General features: G+C 38.1%; 1 pseudogene across 1 annotated transcript in view; it reads left to right on the forward strand.

Annotated features, from left to right (window-relative positions):
• LOC105500851 overlaps nucleotides 1-3,308 on the forward strand; it is a 4,779-nt pseudogene extending 1,471 nt beyond the window's left edge. The window contains exon 2 of the transcript XR_001000096.1: nucleotides 3,257-3,308. The product of XR_001000096.1 is annotated as a phosphoglycerate kinase 1 pseudogene (transcript). The remainder of the gene's footprint in view (nucleotides 1-3,256) is intronic.
• The last annotated feature ends 16,841 nt before the right edge of the window (nucleotides 3,309-20,149 follow it).

The following is a 20,149-nucleotide window of genomic DNA, read 5'->3' on the forward strand; positions in this document are numbered from 1 at the left end:
CTAAAACCTTCCATGTCAAGGTTCAGCTAGTGGCCAAGAGATGCAGTGCCAGGAACCCTTAAACAGTTGCACAGCATCTCAGCTCATCTTTACTGCACCCTGGATTTACCTACATTCTTCAAGATCCCATTTGAATTTCTTAGTGACTAAACATTGTGCATTCTAGAGTGCATATATTTATATTTTGCCTGTTAAAACAAGTGAGCTGTGTTAGCTTAGTTCTCTTTTGATGTAGGCTATTATGATTAGCTTTGTCACTGTTTCACTACTCAGCATGGAAACAAGATGAAATTCCATTTGTAGGTAGGGAGACAAAATTGATGATCCATTAAATAAACAATAAAAGTGTCCACTGAAACCGTGAAAAAAAAAAAAAAAAAGAATTATCCAACCTAAAATGTCAATACTGCCAATGGTGAGAAACCTTGACTCAGAGGAAGATATTTTCAAGGGTTAATGTTTGTTCTACTATCCATCTGATGGGGTGGAAGGGATTTGAATCGTAAAATAACTTTTTCAACCATGTCAGGCAAGAAAATGTCTACTGTGAAATTTGGCAGAAACTCAAGTGGTCAATTCAGACTGTGTCTACTTAATGTTTTAAAAGTGAGCAAGAAAAATAGTAGTCAGTGATTAGATTGTTTTACATTCTGAAACAATCAGAAATCACTCAGGCCTAAATATTTTCCAACTTTGGCTGCTTATCAGAATTACCTGTAGAGATTTAATATTAACCCCAGAAATTCTGATTCAGTTGTTCAGATGTGGAACTCACACATTTATATCTTTTAAAAGATACAGACAAGAATCTAATGCACAGTCAGGGTAGAAAACCACTGTATGATAGTCACATTAAGAAAGCTAACGCGATTTAAATAACATTCTCACTCTCGTTTCTCTGCTTACAAGCTGATTGTTTAGTGGTCTTAATAACTGATGAGAGGATCACAGATATGTAGAAACATATACTATTCACTCTGAATTCTATTTCTTACTCAGAGTCTAACTTTAAAGAACTACAGACGATTTTGGATGTATAGATAAATGTACCTACAAAGCCTTTTCTCTTTCTTGCTTTTAAGAATGAATTCTCCTGGCAAAAGTGTGTGGCCCATTCAGACTTGATGAGATATTCAGGCAATCTACATTATGATGCTTAAAAGAAATTATCCCTGTATTTCCCTCTTTGGCCTCTTGGCCTCCTTGTGACCCTTCCCCCAACCACATGCATTTGAATAGAGTTACTGATGAGGAAACAGGGTGCAGAGATTAAGGTCTCAAGATTACACAGGAAATCAGGGGCAGATTGAGATCACATTTCCAGCAACCAATCCAGAAATCCCACCTAAGTAGTTTATCCGGAGTTCTGTAAGGGCCAGCCCGGGCCAAAGCAGGTTTCAGATGAAAAACAACTACAAGCTGGTTTGCCCATTTGAAGAAAACACACACAGGGATACGTATCCGTACACATACAAGGACTCAACTTTTCATTTTTATTTTCTCCGTTATTATCTCCTGATTTCAACAGAATGTTCAAGACAATATCTACCAGATTCAAATAAGCACAAGATAAACTATGAAATCTAATTTATATATTTTCTGAAGTCTGTTTTAAAGATGTTGCTTTTTTTCCCCTTCTTTTTCTGTTTCTGCTTCAAATGTGAGATGCCTTGTCTTTGTCTTCCATTTTCAGGAAAGGCAGATCTCCTCGTGTTATCAACACCCAGAAATTATTGAGGGATATCTTCAATTCCCTGAAAAAAATGTAATAGTATTTTCATTTTGACATTGCATTCACTGCAAGCACAGCGTAAATCATTTCAAGGCCTCCTCATTTGCATGGGAGAAATAACTAATTTTGATTAATGAGAGTTCTCTGAGAACTTTTGATGACATATTTATTGGGCAATGTGAATATGGAAACTGCTGTCATTTCTATCTCTAAAAATCATTGCCATAAAAACAGTGAGAGACATTTTTGAGCCCCCAAAAGTTTTATTTTTACCCTGAAAAGTGAAAATAGAATAAAAAGGCAAGTCAATAGAAACATTATGTGTTCCAAATGAGCTTTACGTGACCACAGAAGAGGGAGACAGTGTTCTGAGAAATTAGTGACAGAGATTGAAAACATTTAGACTGTAAGAACTTTTTGTGTTATCTAAAAAGAATGTCGCATTTTATCTCATTACTCTGAAAAAATGGTAGCTGATAAATGTGATTTACTGTCAAATACCAAAGGCAGTTGTGATTGTCAAGATGTTTTCCTTTTGCTCTTTACTCTGGGGCTTAAGCTCAAGTAGAGTAGTCTAAAGAATAAAGAATTGCAGCCTGTGTGTTAGGAGACCCATCTCTACCATCCTGATCAACTGCATGACTGTGAGAAGACTCTAAACCTCTGGGTCTCAGTTTCCATACAGTAGAAAGCGATACAGAGACCCCGAGGTAGCAAAACACATCGGTTACTGTGAAAATGGAAGGGCCCACAAACTCCTAAAGCTACCCTTTTTCATCCATAAAATGTTAGGAAGATAACACCAGAAAACTGATGGTGAGGATAAAATGAGATAACTTATGTGAAATGTAATGCACAGTAGATATCCTGAAATAACAGTTTGTACATGATTGATGCCTTTTGTACATATACATTTCTTTATTGTGCTTGAGAAGAACTCTGGAGAAAGTTAAGAATGCTATATTTAAATGTAAGTTACTACTTTAAGCTTCTTTGTTATCTCAGCTTTAGGAATCGAAATTTCCTAACTTATTTATTTTTTGCAAAATTGTTTTCCAAAAGGCTAAGAATAAGGGTACAAAGTTATCAGGTAGCCTAGCCAAAAGATGACCGTAGTCTGAGGAAAGATGAGTTTTACATCTTCATGACCATGCTCCTGTGGAGACTGTGGTCCTCTCCAGAGAGCACAGTGCCTATTTTTGCTTCCATTAGGACCCTGCTTTCAATAAGAGTATTAAATCATCGGACATCTGGGATGTGCTCAGTCTTAGTTGACTGGAGAAAGGGGAGAAGAATGTGGACCTTACACTGATCACTTCCTGTGTCAAAGGATGATCTGTGCACCCTTCAACTATTAGTGCTACCACAATGTTGTGGTTGAAAACAGAACTCCTCAGTGTAAAGATCTGTGGGTTGTCTGGGGTTGGTTATTTTTGGCTGGGCTTGGCAGAGAGCTCAGCTTCAGATTTGGGTAAACTGAGTTTTTTTGTGGGGGCAATTCTATTGTGTGCCTGTTTCTTCTAGGGTGCTGACTGAAGGAGCAGCAGCTAACCAGGGACAGCTCTTCTCACAGTGATGACAGGGGTGGGCCAAGCCCAATCACTCATTAAACTTTGCTCACTAAGATAGTTTGGGTATTTATCCCTACCCAAATCTTATGAGGAATTGTAATTGCCAATGCTGGAGGTGTGGCCTGGTGGGAGGTGTTTAGATTATGGGGATGGACCCCTCATGGGTTGGTGCTGTCTTTGTAATAGTAAGTTCTCGTAAGAACTGGTCATTTAAAAGCATGTGGTACCTCTCCCCCCACTCTCTTTCTCTCTCTCACTCCTACTTCTGCCATAGGACGTGCCTGCTCCCCCTTTGCCTTCTGCCATGATTATAAGCTTTCTGACACTTCCCTTAGAAGCCGAGGAGATGCCAGCACCATGCTTCCTTTAAAGCCTGGAGAACCATAAGCCAATTAAACCTCTTTTCTTATAAATTTCTCAGTCTCAGGTATTTCTTTTATAGCAATGCAAGAACGGTCTAATACAGAAAAACTGGTACTGAGGAGTGGGCATTGCTATAAAGATGTGGAAGCAGCTTTGGAACTGGGTAACAGGCAGAGGTTGGAAGAGTTTGGAGGGCTCAGAAGAAGGCAGGAAGATGAAAGTTGGGAACTTCTAAGAAACTGGTTAAATGGTTGTGATAAAAACGCTAATATGAACAGTGAAGTCCAGGTGACAAGGTTTCAGATGGAAATGAGGAACTTACTGCGTACTGGAGCAAAGGTCATGTGTGTTATGCCTTAGCAAAGAGCTTAGCTGCATTCTATTCATGCTCCAGGGATCTGTGGAAGTTTAAACTTCATAGTGATGATTTAGGGTATCTGGCCAAAAAAAAAAAAAAAAAAGAAAAAAAAATTCCTAAACAGAAAAGTGTTCAAGATGTTGTGGCCTGGCTGCTTCAAAGAGCCTATTCTCAGTTGCAGAAGCAAATGAATGACTTAAAGTTGGAATCTATATTTAAAAGGGAAGTGGAGCATGAAAATTAGGATCATTTGCAGAATGACCATGAGGCAGAGAAAGACAAAGCTTTTTTTTGGGAGAGGAATTCAAGCAGGCTGTGGAGCAGCTACTTACTGGAGATATTTGCATAATTAAGAGGGAGCCAAGTGTTAATGTCATAGATAATGGGGAAAAAGGCATTGAAGGTATTTTGGAGAGCTTTGTGGCAGCCCCTCCCATCACAGGCCCTGAGATGTAAGAGGGAAGAATGGTTTTATGGGCCTGGCCTAGAGTCCCACTGCCCTGTGTAGTATTGGGACACTGGCCCCTGCCTCCAGGCTGCTCCAGCCCCAGCCTTGGCTCAAAGGGGCACAGGTATAGCTCAAGTTGCCACTTCGGTGAATGGAAGCCATAAGCATTGGCTGCTTCAATGTGGTGTGAAGCCTGCAGGTGCACAGAATACAAAAGTGAAGAAGGCTTGAGGGCCTCTACCTAGATTTCAGAGGATATATGGAATAGGCTAGGGTCCAGGCAGAAGCCTGTTGCAGGGGAAAAGGCCTCACAGAGACCTCAACCAGGGCAGTGTGGAAAGAACATGTGGAGCTAGACCAGAGAATGTTATATATAATAGCAGCTTGCACCCTGCACCTGGAAAAGCCACAGGCACACAACTCTAGCCTATGAGAGCAGCCGTAGGGGCTAACCTTGCAAGGCCACAGGGAGAGAACTGCTTAAGGCCTTGGGAGCCCATCCCTTACACCAGTGTGGCCTGAATATGGGACATGGAGCCTAAAGAGATTATTTTGGAGCTTCAAAATTTAATGACTACCCTGCTGGGTTTCAAACGTGCATGGGGTTTGCAGCCACTTTCTTTTGGCTGATTTCCCCCTTTTGGAATGGGGATGTTTACCCAGTGCCTACACCCCCATTGTATCTTGGAAATAGCTAATTTATTTTGGTTGTTATGGGCTCATAGGTGAAAGGGACTTGCTTTGTCTCAAATGATGCTTTGGATTTTTTTTTTTTTTTTGAGATGGAGTTTCACTCTTTTCACACTGGCGCGATCTTGGCTCACTGCAACCTCCACCTCCCGGGTTCAAGCAGTTCTCCTCTCTCAGCCTCCTCCGTAGCTGGGATTAGAGGCACATGCCGTGACGCCCAGCTAATTTTTGTATTTTTAGTAAAGATGAGCTTTTACCATGTTGGCCACACTGGTCTCAAACTGATCTGCTCGCTTTGGACTCCCCAAGTGCTGGGATTATAGACGAGAGTCATAGCACCTGGCCTTGGACTTTGGGCTTTTGAGTTAATGTTGGAATGATTTAAAAATCTGGGGGACTGTTGGGAAGGTATGATTATATTTTGCAATGTCTGAAGGACATGAGATTTGGGAGGCGCTGGGACAGAATGATATAGTTTGGACATTTGCCCCACTCCCTGCAACCTCATGTTGAATTGTAATCCCCGGTACTGAACGTGGGGCCTGGTGGGAGGTGTTTGGATCATGGGGGTGGATCTCTCATGGCTTGGTGCTATCTTCATGATAGTGCATTCTCATGAGGTCTGGTCATTCAAAAGTGTGTGGCACCTCCTCACCTACAACACACACTCTCTCATTCCTGCTTTTACCTTTTACCATGTAATGTGCCTCCTTCCCCTTTGCCTTCTGCGGTGATGTAAGCTACCTGAGACCTCCCTAGGAGTCAAGCAGATGCCAGTACCATGCTTCTTGTAAAGCCCACAGAACCATGAGCCAATGAAACCTATTTTCTTTATATATTACCCAGTCTCTGATACTTCTTTATAGCAATGCAAGAACGGCCTAATACAGTCACATTACATCTACAACATTCACTAATATCCTATTGGTCAAAAAGTCATGTGGCCAAACCCAATCTCAAGGTCCAGGAAGTACATTCTGCTTAAGGTAGTGGGAGGAGGGAGAGTGCTTATCTGGGAAGAATAGTCTATCACAGTCTAAGTGTATTAGCTTCCAATTGCTGTTGTAACAAATTACTACAAACTTAGTGGTTTAAACAACACAAATTTATTATCATATAGTACTGGAGCTCAAGAGTAAAAAGTCAGCCTTACAGTTCTAAAGTGAAGGAGCTAGAGGACTTGTTTATTTTGGAGACTCCGAGAGAATTTGTTTCTTTAACTTTTTTAGCTCCTAGAGATCACCTGCATTTTCTTGGCTTATGGCACCTTTCTCTATTTTTGAGGTGCACAGTGTAACATCTTCAAATCTCTCTCCCACTCTGGCCTCTGCTTTCCTTGTCATATCTCCCCACTGATGAATTTGATTCACCTGCTTCCTTCTTATAAGGACCCCTGTAATTACATTGGGCCAACCTGGCTTATTACAATAATTTTCCATCTTGATATTCTTAATTTAGTCACATCTGCAAGGAATCTTTTGCCATGTAAAGTAACCTACCTACAGATTCCAAAGATTAGGATTTGGATACCTTTGAGGGAGCCATTGTTTAGCCTACTATACTAAACTATAGAAATCAGTTGGAGACCACTTCGCTCACTGCATCTGTCTTGGCTCTAGCCAGGACTTTTTACAAATGAAGCTCTCCTGGGTCTGAACTCTGTTTAGTAGGTAGGACATGAAGACATGTGCATTCTAGGCTGTTTTCCTCAGCTCTTACTTGACTGAATGTGTCAGTTGTTATAGTGGAAATAAAAATTGCTTTGGAGTATGTTTAAATAAAATGAGTTAAATCTTCCCTCTATTACCTTACAATAATATGGCTTAATGGAGATAGAGCTGTATAAGTCTCAAAATGAATTTTTATACTATACTTATATGGGGGTGCTAATTTAATCTTCAGAAATTTTAAAATACATTTTACATATTTATATATTTTACATACCTATTTTATATATTTTTATATTTTGAAAAAGATTTTTTCATTTTATATACTATTCTATATACTATTTATATATATTATATTTATGTTTATTTATGTATAGTATATTTGTTTATGTTGTTATATATTTTCCAATATATATTGATATATGTTATGAATCAAATGCATACAAATATATTCCTAAAAAATGTATGTCTTATGAGCTTGAAGCCAAGTATCTGACTTTAACAGCAATATTAATGGTTTCAAAATCAAAAAAAATATAGAGACAAATTTTTAAAGAAAACATTTACTTAGGAAAACAGAATTGCAATTTGGGGCATTTACACAGACCAAGGTAGTCTTCAGTATGCCTAAAATAAAATGAGAATGTTGGGAGTTTTAGTGTTAGTAGAAAAAGAAATGTTACCTATTGTTTTGAAAGAAAACTCAGTGGCACTCGTTGGCACTAGTGAAGTTTTGGGGAGCTGGCAAGCTGTAATTTGTGAGTGATGGTGGTAGGTTATACTAGTCTTAGAGTCACGGTAGTTTATTTCAGCAACTAGTAGGTGAAACTGGTCTTAATATTATAGCAAGTCATTTCAGCAGCTGGTTTTTGAAATAATCCTTGGGCAAGTGCTTAGACCCCCAAGTGGTTTTTCCCTCTGCACTCTTGACTCTAATTTAGTAGGGTATGGAAAGACAATCCTAATTTATATAGTCAATTTTCACATTTCTCTCTCTTGATCAAGATCTTTCTCTGAAAGCATCACTGGACAACTAGCGTGAAGTTAGACTTACTGGCTTCTTGGTAACAGGATGGATTTGGTGATCTCTGGTCCCATATTGGGAGGAAACGAAAAGAATCAATATCAAGGACAGAAGCTACATTTGAGCAACAAAGAGATCAGAAAGGTTAAAAAAAAAAAACCTCTTAGGACAGATTTGCCTGAAATTTAGAGTTAAATCCCATCTTATTAGTCCCATGAACATTAGTATTGGGCTAACATTATTCTGGGAGAACTGGCTTTACAAATATTTGATAGGCAACAAGAACAGTGCTTAAAAATCATAATACAAAAAATAATCAGCAACAGTATATCCCCAACCTGGGGATGTGAATCTGAAAAGCTTTAAGAGCAAAGTGCTACCTTGAGACATGAAATTATAATTTTAAATAAAGAAGATAGCACTTCCAACTTGAAATCAGGTAGAAAGTGTAAAACCGGAAAAAGTTGTTGTTCAGATAATGGTTTCAAATGTAAATAAACATTTCAAAATTAAAACCAAAACCTCTTGCAATTTTTCTTTACTAAGGGAAAATTGACATTCTAAGAAATCCTGCTGTTTCAAACAGAGAGGATCAGACTTCGGCCCTGTATCAGTGCACCCCTGACACCAATGCTCAATTCTTAGAGAAACTTATAAACAGTTCCCTTCTAACCCAGCCAATCTGATCATGCAAGAAACTCCCTTTATGAGACCCATCCTTCTGAAACTCTCCATGACTGGCTTAGATTTTCTATCATTCTCTTAACCTCTCTTTGTCTTTGTTCTATACTTTCCCTTTTCTATACTGGAATAACCAATCATTTGCCTTGGGCAAAATTTTACCTTTTTTCCCTTTATCATTGAGACTATACAAATTTCTTTCTCATACAAAAATTATTTTTTGTATGTTTTTTGTATAGAATAACATATATTAATTAGAACTTTTAATTATTAGAAATCGTAATTTTTAGTAAAAAACTGGAAAGTAATTTAAAACTGTTCTATATTAACATCTCATGAATATGTAATCTATAATCTTAATAGTTTTTATAGAACAACTTTTAATGTGGAAAAGGACATTTTGTTAATATATCCAAATATTTGTCTTCTTATGAGGTTTAAAATAAACTAATCTATGTTTGGCAATTAATGTTTCATTATTTTATTTATTTAGAAATGACTCAGATTTTATGAATATCTATTTAATTCAACCTAACTTTAAAATTTCATACTATAAAAAACTATAAAGATTTATCTCATTTACATTTATCTAATTTATTTTTTTCTAATAGTTCTACCTAGATTACTTATGAAAACTGAGATATTTAACAGAGCTAGTTGTTATTTTAAGCAATTTTCCTGTCAAGAAGATTTCTGAAGGTTAGTGTGCTTTATATACAGGAAACAGTGGACACTGCGTTGTTTGTTCGTAGATCAAGCTCATACTTTTATGATATTAAAACATCTAGCAGAGACAAAGATAACCCTGTCTGGCCAGCAAATCCGGACTACATATACACACACTGTATACATACACACTAACAATTAGTGTGTGTGTATATATATACCCACACTATAAGCATACACACACACTAACAATTAGTGTATATATACACATACACTATATACATTCTAACAATTAGTATGTATATATACACACACTAACAATTAGTATGTATATATACACACACTATATACATACACACAAACCATTTATGTATATACTAGTGTGTATATATACATATATTGTATACACGCACTAACAATTCTTAGAAATCTTTAATTTTATCAGTATATTTAAAATCAGCATGTTTATCAAAAATTTACTTGAATCATATGGCCTAAAAGGCATTTGGGTTAATTTTTATATTTCTAACGAACTTCATTTAAGGACTTATTTTTCCCTTTAAGTTGATAGAGCTCTTTGAAAGAATTTGATAAAAAATGTCATCTATCTATCTATGTATTTTGTCTGTCTTTTATCTTTTTATATAATTAAAAAATTGTGAAAACATACAGGTGAAGAAATGACAGTCTTTATTAAAAATTAGTAATGAATAAAATGTAGTGTTACAAATTTACTAGCTTATATGAAGACAGTTGGAGCCAAATTATAGTTCCGACAAAATGAATAAAGCTGAACTTTCAGATTTTGTATTTGTCCTGATAAGCCTATGAAGGCTAGTGATATGGTTTTGCTGTGTCTCCACCCTAATCTCATCTTGAATTGTAGCTCCCTTAATTTCCACGTGTCGTGAGAGGGACCAGGTGGAGATAATTAAATCCTGGGGGTGGTTTTTTTTCCCCCATCAGGTGTTCTCCTGATAGTGAGTGAGTTCTCGGGAGATCTGATGGTTTTATAAGGGGCTTTTCCGCCCCCGCCTTTTGCTCCGCACTTCTCCTTGCTGCTGCCCGGTGAAGGATGCGTTTGCTTTCCCTTCCGCCATGATTGCAAGTATCCTGAGGCCTCCCCAGCTGTGTGGAGCTGTAAGTCAATGAAACTTCTTTCGTTTATGAATTACCCAGTCTCGGGTATGTCTTTATTAGCAGCATGAGAACAGGCTAATACAGCTGGGTTGGACAAAGAATAGTTAATTGTAAAAATGTGACTGAATTACGTGAGGAGACTTACAAGAGTTTTACTAACAAAGTCTGTACGGTGTTCTCTTGGTTTCAATTCCTTGTTTTTGAAGATAAGAGTGTCACCTTTCCTTCTAGTATAGAGAGGGTATCTTTACTTGGGAATTTCATCTTTTGCTTTTAAGAAACAACATGAAGGTCAAAATAATTTTTTTGATATCTACTATTTTTCAACAGACTTAATTTAGTCAATATGCCAGAATACCTGAGGAGTTTCACAAAAGAGACTTTGGCTTAGAGAAGGAGAAACAGGAGGAGGTGTAGAAGGAGAGGGAAAGGCCTTGGGGAGGAAAGAGCCTCAGTTAGCTTTGAGACAGTATTTTACAGCAAGGTAATCTTTGAGTCCTGAATGCATTTTGGAACCTTAAGATACCAAATGAGATATGTGCCCTATTTGGACTGTATGATTTTATAGCAATGGTCTTTTATTTCTAAGAAAAACAAACTGTTTGAATGATCCCCGTAACATGTCACCAGCTGGAGTTTCAGAACGGGGCATCTATCTTGGCATGCGTTTCAACTTTGAGAGCCCAAACTGGAAATAAACTCATTTAGGTGACTCAGTTTAATGCCAGCTACACAAAGCCAAAATAAAATCCGAGCGCACAAATGAACTGAAAGATAGTTTGTACTCACCAGGAGAGACAAGCTTTCTTTAACAGGAGGGGAATATAATCCCTCCTAAATAGAAGACCTTGTAACCAGGATGGAGAAAATCCCTTATAAACAGGAGGCCTTATATCCAGCGGGTAGAAAATCCCTCATAAGCAGAAGGTCTCATAGATAGGAGAGGGGAAAGACTCCTCTTAAACAAATCCCAGGGATGGGGCAGGGGACTGTTAGGATGCATTATAAACTGAAGAGGCTTTTTAAAATTTTATGTATTAATATAGGCATTCACTTGAAAAACTAAAAAAATAACAATTTGGAAAAACCCATGAAGGTAACTAACAGAAGGAAAAACTAAGAGAATGAAAAGTGTTTGCCTCTGGAAAGAACAACTGGCAGGACTCTTGTTTTCATTGTAAGACTTATGGAGCCATTTAATTGTACTTAACCATTTTCATCTGTTTCTTGAATAAGAACAATTCTATCTTAATAAAGAGTTACACTTGTTCATAAAAAAAAAAACAACAACAACAACAAATCCCACAAGAACTCAACCAAAAGAAAAATGAGAGTTTCATGCAAGAGAGACTCACTGTGAGGAAAGGGGTACCCCGAGGAAGCAGTGGGGAGGCGGAAGGGGCCAGAGTGTGGGTATCATGTGACCCAGTTCCAGGGCTTGCTAATCTCAGGTGAGTCTACTTCAGGCTCTGCTTCTAACGTGGAGTATGAAAGAGTCAAAAGTATGGATACGAATCTCTAAACAAAAGATTTAATTTGGGAAAACAGAATTGCAATTTTAGGCATACAGATAGACTGGGGTGATCTCTGTGTTTGAAGAACAAAGAAACAATTGGGGGTTTTATTAGAAAAAAAGTGTATTGTTTTCAAAGAAACTTAATTGGCACTAGAGAAGATTTTGGGAGCTGGCAAACTGGTGAGTGAGAGCGTAAACGGTGACTGGCTAAAACGAGTCTTAAATCTTATTCATTCTAACACAATAGGGTAACTGAAGTTAGTCATAATTTAATTGTACATTTAAAAATTACTAAAAGAGTATATGTAATTGGATGATTTGTAACGCAAAGGATGAATGAATGTTTGAGGGGATGGAGACCTCATTCTCCATGATATGACTATTATGCATTGTATGCATGTATCAAAACATCTCATGTACCCCATAAACATGTACACTATGTATCCACAAAAATGAAATATTAAAAAGTAAAATTAAAACGAAATGACAAAAAAAAAAAACTAGCCTTAGATTCATGGCAGTTCATTTTAGCAGCTACAAGGTAAAACTCATTTTAAGGTTATAGCAGGTCATTCTGGCAGCTGGCTTTAGAGACAGTCCTTGGGCAGGTGCTGTAGCCAAAATGTTTTTTTCTCCCCTGGCCTCTTAACTCTAATTTAGTAGGGTATGGCAAGATAACTCCAATTTATATTGTCAGTTTTTACAGCGGTCTTTATTGTTGATGTAATACAATTTTCTTAATGCTTTGGTTAGCAGTTTCTGACATATTTTCTTCAATTCCTTAAATGCCTTCTTTAGATCATATTGACAAGAAAATTAAAGTAGAAATATTCAAAGACAATTTAAAATACAAGAATATGATATAGAAATAATATACCTATAAAATATAACATACAAGTGAATTCATAAATTTAAAGTCCTGTTAGATAAAACAGTCTAAAAGGCAAACAAAGGTTAATCTGATATAAATCTTAACTTCTAATAAATACATGAACATATTACAAGTTTTAGTGATAAAGTATTGTCAGCAGTCTATTCGTGGTTTTTTTTTCTAAACTAAATCCATAAACTGTTGGATGTAAGGAAAAAAATACTCAGTCTCATAGCCTTGTCCATTATATTTTGTAAAATTTATGCTTAAATATTTAAAAGACACAAGGGTCCATGCTAAGTTAAGTGACAAACTGTAGCTAAATCTTGATGTTTTAATTGTTACAAATGACAATACAAATGACATCCCACTGACATTGGTTGTCCATCTTTCTTTATGTCCTACTTCAGACAGGACATGGCCAGTTCACTCACTGGGTTCTACATGTGAGGTGATTCCTGATGTGCTCTGTAAAATGAAAATTTGAAGTCATCTCCATAATTCCTGAAAGCTCCTATCACTCTTACTTTTTGGGTATTTCCTTGACCTGTGTTTTAGGCCTATGTTACCTGATTAATTGGCTCAATTTTCACCTTAGACATAGATATAGCTTATGATGTATGATGAAGAACAAAATAACTTGGCTTCGAATAAAAGTCAAGATTGCAATATGGCATGACTTATAGAATGATACGACTTTTGTAGTCCTTTCCAACTTTAAGAATTTATCATGCTAACAACAAAAACATACCTGTGGTCCTCTTTTCCTGCAGTGTACAAAGGAGACCCTAAAAATTGGGTAATAACCAGTAATACCAAAAGAAGACCCATATTTGATCTTGTTTGCCAGACTGTATACCCCATCCATAATTCACATATCAGAAAAAACTCTTAGCCTAGAATTTTCCGCAGAAAGAAGACAGGTAAAACCACCAAAACCCCAATATGATGATTTCTCCATTTAAGAGTTAAGTTTCTGGCTAGTTATGTTAAAAGTAAATCGCATTTTATTGTGACTTCAGAGGGAAAAACACATACTCACCATTGTTAAGTGCTTAAAGTCCTCAGGTATCCAGACTGAGTGACTCGATGTGTAAAGGAATGTGGATGCAGATATGTTCTGAGTTTATATGTTAATCTGCAGATAGATTTGTTTGATATGCAGTTCTTTTTCTAAAATGACTTAGTAGCAGTCATTATTGGAAGTTGTGGTTAGAATTCATTGCAACATGAGAAGCCATGGGCCCTAAAGTCTGTTCTTAGGATCTAATTGTATAAATGTCTCTCTGTACTAAGGGAACTTATGTAGAGCAGCACTTGGTGGTGGTGTAAAAACTTCTCCCTAGGTGTGCTTAAAGACATTTCAGGGAAAAGAGATAGACTCAGTATTGATCCAATTTGTTTAGGTGAAAGTAACACAACTGATTACTGCAGAGTACTAGATAGGTAACAGATGTGAAGTCTGGAGATTATGGTTTGAAAGAGGCTGGGAACCAGGCACCATGATTGACCCTCCACGACAGGTTAGAATTGGGGCGTGTGTATGTGTACGAGAGGGTGCCAAAAGGAAATCATGGCCTTGAGATGAGAGTGGGAATAGGTCTATACATGGGCAAATTTTTTTATCACTCTTTATAAAAATTTCAGCAGATGTGAAAATGCAGGAATTGTAGATAATCTAGAGAAAGGGAATTAATACTGTAGTTTATTGCTTTATTGGTCAAATAGAGAACTAAGGAATGCCACGGTTATGAGCTGCCCTCAAGAGTTACTAGGTAGGGCTATCTCTGAGTTACTAACCCAGAGTGGAGAACACTTGAATTTGGAGATGTTTCTGGAGACAATCTGGCCAAGCAATTAGTTTATTTATTTATTTATTTTTACTTATTTATTTTTTGGAGACAGAGTCAAACTCTGTCTCCCAGGCTAAGTGCAATGGCGTGGTGGTGACTCACTGCAAGCTCGAACTCCTGGGCTCAAGTGATGCTCCTGCCTCAGCCCCCCGAGTAGCTGGGAGTATGGACATGTACCATCATGCCTGGCTAAGTTTTTTTTTTGTTTTTTTTTTTTGTAGATGTGGTGTCTTGCTATGTTGCCTGGGTTGCAGGAAATTTCTTAAAAGAGAGGAGGAGCTTCATGATGTCCAGATCGTAGGAGTATGTTTCCAGGCATCTAGACAGGGTATTTCACTTTTGAATGTCTTGCTATGCAAAGTCTCTGATCTGATTCATCTTACTATATTTGACAGTGCTCATGTTGACAGCATAGTGCAGCTTTTTGTGCACGTGCCCTTCAGCTGAAAGGATAAATGTTATCCCCAAAGCCAAAGAACAGTAATTCATCTCCAGATAGCCTAGTAGAATTGGAGTTCCAGGAACACAGAGTAGAGCCCAGAGCCAGCTACTCAGGGTCTGAAGTGTAACTTTAGCTTGGTTAAATTCTTGGTAGGGAATATGGCATAAGAAAAAGGGTTATGGTTGTATAACAGTGATTATCTTTGGTTTCAAAACATTTACTTACAAAATGATATTCAAGGGCATGTAATCACTGTGAAATTACAGAGTGTAACTTTCCAATCAAGCTGTATATAATCATCAAAGAAAGAAGTAAAGTCAGTTTACTTTAGATCTGTGAGCCACATTTGTAGGGAAAGAATGGATTCTAGTAGCAGCTTATCTTCCATGAACTCCAAGTTGACACTCAGATCACTGAACTTCCATGTGGCACAGTTTCTTCAGGTGTGAAAGCAACATAATAACCTGTATACCTAGCTCAGAAGGCTTTTGCAGGAAAAGATGAAGTAAGTCTTTTCTTAGCCTTTTTTTTTTTTGAGACAGAGTTTGGTGTTGTCACCCAGGTTGGAGTGCAATGGCTCAATCTCCGCTCACTGCAAGCTCCACCTCCTGGGTTCATGCCATTCTCCTGCCTCAGCCTCCCAAGTAGCTGGGACTACAGGCACCTGCCACCACGCCCGGCTAATATTTTGTATTTTTAGTAGAGACGGGTTTCACCGTGTTAGCCAGGATGGTCTTGATCTCCTGACCTCGTGATCTGCCCGCCTCGGCCTCCCAAAGTGCTGGAATTACAGGCATGAGCCACCTTGCCTGGCCCTTCTTAGCCTTTTTCTTAAAGGACAGGTTGATATAAAAAGGAATAAAAACATTTAGGGTTTGCTTGTGGCCCACAACTTAAGGATTATTCTCCGTGATACTGCAATGTGATTTTTAATTTCAGCACTTTATAATTGGCGTCTTATAAACTGCTGGTATTTTGCATTTGGTAACATGGGGTGTTGTTAAAAAAATTTAATGACAACATAGTAACAGCAACAATAATTATTTGTTTCATTATTCTGTGTCAGACACAGATAATCTCATTTACTCCTAAAAGCAGTCATAAAGCTATCTGCTGAGGAGATATTATGATCTCCAATTTCAGAGATGGGAAAACTGGGGCATGGAGACTTTAGAAAAGTTGGTCATTTAGTGCTGTCAATATCATTACCTCTGAGAAGAAACCCACTCGGCTGACAGCCTGATCTCAGACCTTCAGCTACCAAGGTGACTCCCGTTGATATGGTAGTTGAATGTTTAGAAGTGTAAGAAAATACATCTCTGCTTTGTAAGCCACTCAGTTTGCAGTACTGTGACAGAAGCCCTAGGAAGCTAGTACAGCAATGAAAGGAACTGCCTTCTATTGTGTGCAATGACATGGATGATTCTATTGACTAAGTCTTTGGAGGGATGAAGCTAGACTAAGTACAAACTATACAAGTCTGTTTATATAAATTTCATACACAAAACTAATTCGTAGTGGTTTCCTTTAGTGTGAGAAGACTGTTATATAGGCTATAAGAAGGCTTTCTGTGTGCTGTCATATTCAATTTTTTAACCATGTACTGGTTACATAGGTGTGTTTACTTTGAAATAGTTTATTGAGCTGTATTTATTCTTATGATTTATTTATTTGTTTATGTGCATGTTGCACATCAATACAGATATATATTGATGGGGAGAGGTGGGGGGAAGAAATTGAAACTAGAGGGTTTAGAAGTCATACTTGACATTGTAAATCAGTACCTGCGATGGAGGCATGGGATCTCACTGAGAGCACAGTGAAGCATTTGGCTTAGATGGGAGGAAAGGAACTTCTATACTTGCTGGGAAGATACTAGATACAGTATATAGAAGCCGGGGTTCTAAGAAGTCTTCAATTTCCACTTTATCACAGTTTTCTTTTATCTCTAGTAAAAATTCAGTGTAGTACTTAAAAAATATCATCTTTGGCAGGCCTCTTTGCATTTTCTAAAATGCCTTTGAAACGCCATCCATTTCTTTGGCAAAGTCAGGGAGCTTTTTGGTCCATGTGACATGGCTCCTGTTGCTATAGTAATTGAATGTTTACTAGAGAAAATATTACCAGTTAATAATAGCCTGGATGGAAATAATAGCTACTGCTGGGCCTTCAGAGTTACACACCATCAATTTCCAATTTGCTGAAATAGGTGCAATTTGCTTTTTGAGTTTGAAAGTATTACTTTTTCCAGGCCTCCAGGAACCTTCCCCCACACCACGCACCACAGGCCCACACCCACATACCCATATGCTTCTAAAGAATGTTCAGCTTGTCCAAAATGATGATAGAGGGAAGCTGTTGTGTTGGAGTCTTGTCATAATTTCAACAGTAGGAATAATGAATAAATTAGAAGGTTACTATATATTGGCTTGGGTTAATAGTGCAATCACAGAGAGAATAATCACAGAAAGAGAGTATAATTCTTACTATTTCTTATACTCAGCCTTTTCCAAAATCTCATTCCCAAACAGCAAACCAACAAGCAGATGTGTTGAATTATTCTGTCAAAAATCATGCCTATGCATAACAAAAATGCCCTTCAAGGTATTCAACTCACTATCTGTCTGAGTCTGGACTATTCTGGCATTTGTTCATTGATTGACTGATTGCTTCTTTCCGTTATTCATTCATTCAGCAAATATATATTGAGCCAGTCACTAACCTAGCTCCTGGGGATATAGCCCCTGCCCCTGCCCTCAGAGGAGCTTGCAATATTTTCATGAAGGCGCCCCTCCTAGCAGCAGCCTTCCCACTGAATGCCAACAAAGAGAGCAGCCCGAGAGGACACAGCTCATTGCTCAGATTCCACGTCCTCCCACTGTCAGCCACCTTTCCACATGTTGGAAGCTGTGAGTAAGCCTGGGGGTGTGCAGACTGATGCCTAGGCATGCGGGAGGGAAAATCCCTCCTCCAAAGTCAAGGAAACAAACAGCACTCCTGAGAATCCTGGCTTATGCTTCCGGAGAAAAGCTGGAGAAACACTCAGCTACCATGACAACCAGTTCTGTCACATTTTCTCCAAATCTATGAGGGCACTGAACCTGAGAGAGAATGTGAGGAGAGTCAGTGAGGAAGCCATTCCTCCAGCAGGTCTACCACGGGCATTTTGGCACCACTCGAGCCTGCCAGCTATCATGTAGGATCATGGGGTGGAGAATACATGGCATTCATTTAAGAATATGTATTATTTGTACTGTTTGTTTTATGGACTGCTTGTTAGGCAACTAGTTTATGTGGTAGCTGGGGTTAAGTCAAGGAAACAGGTACTGGGAGGTATATTTTTTGTTCTAATAGGTGGAAAAGATGAATGACTAGTTTCAAAATAGATGTCTTGGCTGCTCCATATTTCCAATGAATGTATATCCCTATTTTGGTACTGTGTTCTAGATCAGGGGTCGGCAATCTAGGACCTAGTGAGCAATCTAGGACCTGTGGCCCGAATCTAGCCAAGCTCATTCCGTTACATATTGCCTATGGCTGCTTTCTCCTTACAACAGAAGTTTTATAGTTCACAGAAACTAGTCTGCAAATCCAAAGTGATTTTTGCAGAAAAAAGTTTGCCAACACTGACTTTAGAAGAATCCTCTGGAAAGCTGTAATTATTAGGAGGTATTTCTCTTATGATTGACATCCATGAAAAAAAAATAATTTTTGATAATTTTAGTGTTTTAAAAATACATACATATTAGCCTAATAATCTCCAAGAATAAGTTTTCAGGTAGGTATTCTAAATCTTATTTCTTAGACAAATCTTATTTCTTAAATGAAGGAGAGGTGGTGATTTGCTTGACTTTTACTCTGAGGAACTAGAACCAGCCCCTCAGTGTCCTGAATCTAAAGTCATGAGATTTCCACTTTCTGGCTCCATGCTAAGGCTAAGAGTGGAAACTCATCTAACAAAATTTAGAAAGTGCTGAGAGGCCTTTTGAACCCCCAGATGTGCAGCCAAAATCTCAGCATTAGCAATTCATTCCTATAGATCAACAAGTTCTCATTTTAAGATATAAAATGCCTCTGGCTGTTTGAGCATACTAAGCCTCACTCCAAGCCACTTGTGTTTTCAGATGAAGTCTACAAAGGGAATTCCTTCTCCTAACAAGGAGATCTGCTGCTCTGTAGGAACAAAAGATGGGCAAAATGGTAGGTGCAGAAGGAAATATTTCTGAGCTTGGCCAACAGTGGGGGGCAGCTATGGCCTGAGCATCAGGCAGTGAGAAGGGCAAGAATCCAACGTTTACTTGTGCCAAGTTTACTCATCTCCTTATTCACAATTCTCTTATTCTAATTGGTGCTACAGTGACAAGGGTGGCATGTAGGCAAATAGATTGTGGGTTTCATTTATTTTTATAATTCTTAACATTCCTATGATCTTGTCCTTGCTGCCCTATGACCAACCCTGTGTTCCATCTCACAGTTGCATGGATACTTGCATTCTGGGTGCTGACAAGCTTTCCAATGATGACAAATTTGGTTTTGTGAGAACTCTAGAATCTCACCACCAGAGTGTCACTGGAGTAAATTTCTGGACTCTGAATACTCTCTGCAGATTGTAAATTCTGGACATGGCACTAGCAAAGAGATGATGGGACAGCAGCAAATGTCGGGATCACATGGTTCCAGTTAGTATGTAGTGACATTTTGTATGATACACTGTGTTCTCTGCTCAAAGCTATTTATTCTTGAGAGTGAGAAGAAACTTTGCATGTTTCTTTTATGCCAAGTAATAAATAATCAATGGTAGACACTGAGTGTTGTTAGGAAATTCCTTTTGTTGGTGGCACCATCTTGACGAAGTGAAAACAGTGTGTTTTTCTGTTTCACTTTTTGGTGGATGACAGAAAATGGTGTTCAAACTTGATAGGTATGTGATAGGAAAACTTCATTAAAAAAACTTTCTGTAGGCCAGGTGCAGTGGCTCACGCCTGTAATCCGAGCACTTTGGGGGACTGAGGTGGGTGGATCAGTCAGGAGTTTGAGACCAGCCTGGCCAACATGGTAAAAATTTTTATATTTAAAAAATATAAAAAATTAGCTTGGCATGGTGGTGCACATCTGTAGTCCCAGCTA

This window comes from Colobus angolensis, unplaced genomic scaffold (genome assembly GCF_000951035.1).
Source record: "Colobus angolensis palliatus isolate OR3802 unplaced genomic scaffold, Cang.pa_1.0 Scaffold69, whole genome shotgun sequence".
NCBI classification, from domain to species: Eukaryota; Metazoa; Chordata; class Mammalia; order Primates; family Cercopithecidae; genus Colobus; species Colobus angolensis.